Source organism: Arachis hypogaea, chromosome 20, assembly GCF_003086295.3.
Source record: "Arachis hypogaea cultivar Tifrunner chromosome 20, arahy.Tifrunner.gnm2.J5K5, whole genome shotgun sequence".
Lineage (NCBI taxonomy): Eukaryota > Viridiplantae > Streptophyta > Magnoliopsida > Fabales > Fabaceae > Arachis > Arachis hypogaea.
In genome coordinates this window covers 86,061,641-86,068,697 of record NC_092055.1, presented here as the reverse complement: position 1 = coordinate 86,068,697, position 7,057 = coordinate 86,061,641, and the positions used below count along the sequence as shown (strand labels likewise).

Sequence of the window (7,057 nt, the reverse complement as noted above, 5' to 3'; positions counted from 1 at the left end):
TTCCATATGCATTTTCAATTTGTTAGTGTCTCAACATTAAAAATTTTTAAGTTTGGTGTCTTGCATGTTTTTCTTTTCTTAAAAATTTTTTCAAAAATATGTTCTTGGTGTTCATCTTGACATTCAAAGTGTTCTTGCATGCATTGTGTGTTTTGATTCATAATTTTCATGTTTGGAGTCTTTTTGATGTTTTTCTCTCTCATCATTAAAATTCAAAAAAAAATATCTTTACCTTATTCTCTCATAAATTTTCGAAAATTTGGTTTGATTTAGTCAAAAAGTTTTTAAATTTAATTGTTTCTTATGAGTCAAGTCAAATTTTCAATTTAAAAATTCTATCTTTTTCAAAAATCAAATCTTTTTCATTTTTCCTTTCATAATTTCGAAATTTTCAAAATTTATTTTCAAAATATTTTTCTTATTTCTATTTCATATTTTCGAAATTAATGCTAACAATTAATGTGATTGATTCAAAAATTTTTAGTTTGTTACTTGCCTAGTAAAAAAGGTTCAATCTTTTAAATTTAAAATCATATCTTTTTGTTTCTTGTTAGTTAGGTAATCAACTTTAATTTTTCAAAATCAAATCTTTTTAAATTTCTTTTTCAAATCTTTTTCAAATAAGTTTCAATCACATCTTTTTCAAAATCAATTTCAAAATCTTTTCTAACTTCTTTTCTAACTTCTTATCTTTTCAAAATTGATTTTCAAATCTTTTTCAATTAATCTTATCTTGTTTGATTCTTATCTTTTTAAAAACTACATAACTAATTCTCTCTCTCTAATTTTCGAAAATCACTAACATCTTTTTCAAAATTCCTTTTTAATTAACTAATTGTTTTAAATTTTACTTTAATTTAATTTAATTTTTCTTTTTTTAAAATTTTTTTTTGAATTTTAACTTTAATTTTAAATTAAAAACAAAAATATTTTTTATTTTATTTAATTTTCGAATTCTTCCTTCTCTCATCCCCTTCTATTTATTTATTTATCTACTAACACTTCTCTTCTACTCAAAAATTTGAACCCACTCTTCTCTTCTGTGTTCAAATTTTTATCTTTTCCTTCTTCTATTCTTCTCTTCTTATACTTACATAAAGAATCTCTATACTGTGACATAGAGGATTTCATATTTTCTTTTGTGTTCTCTTCTTTTTCATATAAGCAGGAACAAGGATAAGAACATTCTTGTTGAAGCTGATCCTGAATCTGAAAGGACTCTGAAGAGGAAGCTAAGGGAAGCTAAAGCACAACTCTCTGGAGAAAATCTGACAAAATTTTTTGAAAAAGAAGGAGACATTGCCGAAAATAATAACAATGCAAGGAAGATGCTTGGTGACTTTACTGCACAAAATTCCAATTTACATGGAAGAAGCATCTCAATCCCTGCCATTGGAGCAAACAATTTTGAGCTAAAGCCTTAATTAATTTCTCTGATGCAACAGAACTGCAAGTTTCATGGACTTCCATCAGAAGATCCTTTTCAGTTCTTAACTGAATTCTTGCAAATCTGTGATACCGTTAAGACCAATGGGGTTGATCCCGAGGTCTACAGGCTTATGCTTTTCCCGTTTTCTGTAAGAGACAGAGCTAAAATATGGTTGGACTCTCAACCTAAAGATAGCCTGAACTCTTGTGATAAGCTGGTCACGGCTTTCTTAGCCAAGTTCTTTCCTCCTCAAAAGCTTAGCAAGCTTAGAGTGGATGTTCAAACCTTCAAACAAAAAGAAGGTGAATCCCTCTATGAAGCTTGGGAGAGATATAAGCAACTGACCAAAAAGTGTCCTTCTGACATGCTTTCAGAATGGACCATCCTGGATATATTCTATGATGGTCTGTTTGAATTATCAAGGATGTCATTGGACTATTCTGTAGGTGGATCCATTCACCTAAAGAAAACGCCTACAGAAGCTTAAGAACTCATTGACATGGTTGCAAATAACCAGTTCATGTACACTTCTGAAAGGAATCCTGTGAGTAATGGGACGCCTCAGAGGAAGGGAGTTCTTGAGATTGATACTCTGAATGCCATATTGGCTCATAATAAAATATTGACTCAGCAAATCAATATGATTTCTCAGAGTCTGAATGGATTGGAAGCTGCATCCAACAGTACTCAAGAGGCATCTTCTGAAGAAGAAGCTTATGATCCTGAGAACCCTGCAATAGCAGAGGTGAATTATATGGGGGAACCCTATGGAAATACCTATAATTCCTCATGGAGAAATCATCCAAATTTCTCATGGAAGGATCAACAAAAGCCTCAACAAGGCTTTAATAATGGTGGAAGAAACAGGTTTAGCAATAGCAAGCCTTTTCCATCATCCACTTAGCAACAGACAGAGAATTCTGAGCAGAATCCATCTAACTTAGCAAATATAGTCTCTGATCTATCTAAGGCAACATTAAGTTTCATGAATGAAACAAGGTCCTCCATTAGAAATTTGGAGGCACAAGTGGGCCAGCTGAGTAAAAGAGTTACTGAAACCCCTCCTAGTACTCTCCCAAGCAATACAGAAGAGAATCCAAAAAGAGAGTGCAAGGCCATTACCTTACTTGGTGTGGCCGAACCCAAAGAGGAGGAGGAGGACGTGAATCCTAGTAAGGAAGACCTCCTGGGATGTTCACTGACCAATAAGGAGTTTTCCTTTGAGGAACCAAAGGAATCTGAGGCTCATTTAGACACCATAGAGATTCCATTGAACCTCCTTTTACCATTCATGAGCTCTGATGACTATTCATCTTCTGAAGAAGATGAAGACATTGCTGAAGAGCAAGTTGCTCAATATTTAGGAGCAATCATGAAGCTGAATGCCAAATTATTTGGTAATGAGACTTGGGAGGATGAACCTCCATTGCTCATCAAGGAACTAAATGCCTTGGTTCAGCAAACTCTACCTCAAAAAGAAATAGGATCCTGGTAAACTCCTAATTTCCTATAACATAGGCACCATGACCTTTGAGAAGGCTCTGTGTGACCTGGGGTCAGGAATAAACTTAATGCCACTCTCTGTAATGGAGAAACTATGAATCTTTGACGTGCAAGCTGCCAGAATCTCATTAGAGATGGTAGACAACTCAAGAAAATAGGCTTATGGACTAGTAGAGGACATGTTAGTAAAGGTTGAAGGCCTTTACATCCCTTCTGATTTCATAATCCTAGACACTGGGAAGGATGAGGATGAATCCATCATCCTTGGAAGACCCTTCCTAGCCGCAGCAAGAGCTGTGATTGATGTGGACAGAGGAGAATTGATCCTTCAACTGAATGAGGACAACCTTATGTTTAAAACTCAAGGATCTCCTTCTGTAACCATGGAGAGTAAGCATGAAAAGCTTCTCTCACTGCAGAGTCAACCAAAGCCCTCACAGTCAAACTCTAAGTTTGGTGTTGGGAGGCCACAACCAAACTCTAAGTTTGGTGTTGAACCCCCACATTCAAATTCTAAGTTTGGTGTTGGAAGGTCCCAACAATGCTCTGAACATCTGTGAGGCTCCATGGGAGCTCACTGTCAAGCTATTGACTTTAAAGAAGCACTTGTTAGGAGGCAACCCAATGTTATTTAATTATATCTATTTATTTTCTATTGTTATTTTATGTTTTTTTTAGGTTGATGATCATGTGGAGTCACAAAAACTACTGAAAAATAAAAAACAGAATGAAAGATAGAATTAAAAATAGCTCACCCTGGAGGAAGAGCTTACTGGCGTTTAAACGCCACTAAGAAGCATCAAACTAGCGTTTAACGCCAGAAAGAAGCATCAAGCTGGCGTTAAACGCCAGAAACAAGCATCAGACTAGCGTTTAACGCCAGAACAAAGCATGGAAGTGGCATTTAACGCCAAAAACAGGCAGCAGCCTAGCGTTAAACGCCAGTATTGCATACAAAGGGCATTTTGCACGCCTAATTGGAGCAGGGATGCTACATCCTTGACCCCTCAGGATCTGTGGACCCCACAGGATCTCCACCTACCCTAACTCTCTCTCTTCACACCTTTTCATAACCCTCTTCCCCAAATACCCTTCACAAATCACCTCAATCACTTTTTCCCATCACCTCTGATGAGCGGATAATTTATACGCTTTTTGGCATTGTTTTTAGTATATTTTTAGTAGGATCTAGTTACTTTTAGGGATGTTTTCACTAGTTTTTATGTTAAATTCACATTTCTGGACTTTACTATGAGTTTGTGAGTTTTTCTGTGATTTTAGGTATTTTCTGGCTGAAATTGAGGGACTTGAGCAAAAATCAGATTCAGAGGTTGAAGAAGGACTGCTGATGCTGTTGGATTCTGACCTCCCTGCACTCAAAGTAGATTTTTTGGAACTACAGAACTCAAAATGGCATGCGTCGAATTGCGTTAGAAAGTAGACATCCAGGGCATTCCAGCAATATATAATAGTCCATACTTTGGCCGAGTTTAGACGACGTAAAAGGGCGTTGAACGCCAGTTCTACGCTGCTGTTTGGAGTTAAACGCCAGAAATAGGTTACAAGCCAGAGTTGAACGCCAGAAATACGTTACAAACTGGCGTTCAACTCCAAGAATGACCTCTGCACATGGAAAGCTAAAGCTCACCAAGTGGGCTCCGAAAGTGGATTTATGCATCAATTACTTACTTCTGTAAACCCTAGTAGCTAGTTTATTATAAATAGAACTTTTTACTATTGTATTAGACATCTTATGATTTTTAGTTCATCTTTGAATCATATTGATCACATTTGGGGGCTGGCCATTCGGCCATGCCTGGACCTTCATCACTTATGTATTTTTAACGGTAGAGTTTCTGCACTCCATAGATTAAGGTGTGGAGCTCTGCTGTTCCTCATGATTTAATGCAAAGTACTACTGTTTTTCTATTCAATTCAACTTATTCCGCTTCTAAGTTATCCATTCGCACCCAAGAACATGATGAATGTGATGATTATGTGACGCTAATCATCATTTTCACTTTTGAACGCGTGCCTGACAAACACTTCCGTTCTACATGCAAACAAGCTAGAAGGAATATCTCTTAGATATCTAATACAGAGGACCGAGTCTGAGATATTAGAATCTTTGTGGTATAAGTTAGAACCCATGGATGGCCATTCCTGAGATTTAGAAAGTCTAAACCTTGTCTGTGGTATTCTGAGTAGGATCTGGGAAGGGATGGCTGTGACGATCTTCAAACTCGCGAGTGCTGGACGCAGTGACAGAAGCAAAAGGAGGGTGAATCCTATTCCAGTATGATCGAGAACCTCAGTTGATTAGCCGTGCTGTGACAGAGCATTTGGACCATTTTCACAAGAGGATAGGATGCAGCCATTGACACGGTGATGCCTCCAGATGATTAGCCATGCAGTGACAGTGCATCGGACCATTTTCCAGAGAGGATGAAAAGTAGCCATTGACAATGGTGATGTCCTTACATAAAGCCAGCCATGGAAAGGAGTAAGATTGATTGGATGAAGACAGCAGGAAAGTAGAAGTTCAGAGGAACGAAAGCATCTCCATACGCTTATCTGAAATTCTCACCAATGATATACATAAGTATTTCTATCTTTATTTTCTGTTTATTTATTATAAATTTTCGAAAATACCATAATCAATTATTATCCGCCTGACTGAGATTTACAAGGTGACCATAGCTTGCTTCATACCGACAATCTCCGTGGGATCGACCCTTACTCACGTAAGGTTTATTACTTGGACGACCCAGTGCACTTGCTGGTTAGTTGTATCGAAGTTGTGAATGAAAAATGATTTATTAAGACGTGCGTACAGAGTTTTTGGCACCGTTGCCTGAGATCACAATTTCGTGCACCATGTTTTTGGCGCCTTTTCCGGGGATTGTTCGAGTTTGGACAACTGACGGTTCATCTTGTTGCTCAGGTTAGGTAATTTTCTTTTTGTTTTATTTTCAAAAATTTTTCAAAAATCTTTCAAAAATTTCTCATCTGTTTTTGAAAAAAAAATAAAAAATAAAAAATTCTTTTCAAAAAAATTTTATTATGTTCTTCAGAATTTTTAAGAATGAATTCTAGTGTTTCATGAAGCATGTTGAAGCCTGACTGGCTGTAAAGCCATGTCTAATCCTTTTGGATAGGGGCTTCCAACCATCAGCATAGAGGCAAGTTAATTTGATAAGTAATGAGCAGTATGTTCTGATGTTACATGCTAAAGCTTGGCTGGCTATTAAGCCATGCCTAACCCTCAGATTGGAGCTTTAGACTAAGAGTACAAAGATTCCTGGAATTCATATAAAAAATTTTGGAATCCTTATTTTTATTTTTCAAATAATTTTCAAAAAATCCAAAAAAATCATAAAATCATAAAAATCAAAAATTTTTTGTGTTTCTTGTTTGAGTCTTGAGTCAATTTTTATGTTTGGTGTCAGTTGCATACTCATCTTGCATTTTTCGAAAAATTCATGCACTCATAGTATTCTTCATGATCTTCAAGTTGTTCTTGGTAAGTCTTCTTGTTTGATCTTGATATTTTCTTGTTTTGTGTCTTTTCTTGTTTTTCATATGCATTCTTGCATCCATAGAGTCTAAACATGAAAGATTTCTAAGTTTGGTGTCTTGCATGTTTTCTTTGCATATAAAAATTTTCAAAAATAAGTTCTTGATGTTCATCTTGACATTCAAAGTGTTCTTGGTGTTCATCTTGACATTCATAGTGTTCTTGCACTTATCACATGTTTTGATCTAAAATTTTCATGCATTGAGTCTTTTTCATGTTTTTCTCTCTCATCATTAAAAATTCAAAAATCAAAACAATATCTTTCCCTTTTTCACTCATAAATTTCGAAAATTTGAGTTGACTTTTTCAAAACTTTTTAAAACTTAGTTGTTTCTTATGAGTCAAATCAAATTTTCAATTTAAAAAAAAAAATCTTATCTTTTTCAAAATCCTTTTCAAAAATCAAATCATTTTCATTTTTCTTAGTTATTTTAAAAAATTTTAAAAATATTTTTCAAAAATCTTTTTCTTATCTTTATCACATAATTTTCGAAAATAACATTATCAATTAATGTTTTGATTCAAAAATTTCAAGTTTGTTACTTGTT

The 7,057-nt window shown here is 35.2% G+C and overlaps 1 non-coding gene across 1 annotated transcript; it reads right to left on the bottom strand.

The window, feature by feature from the left end:
* Window positions 1–1,691: 1,691 nt before the first annotated feature.
* Window positions 1,692–1,799, bottom strand: LOC112787663 (small nucleolar RNA R71). The gene has a single exon (XR_003195064.1). It is a non-coding gene; the product is annotated as a small nucleolar RNA R71 (small nucleolar RNA).
* Between the last annotated feature and the right edge of the window lie 5,258 nt (window positions 1,800–7,057).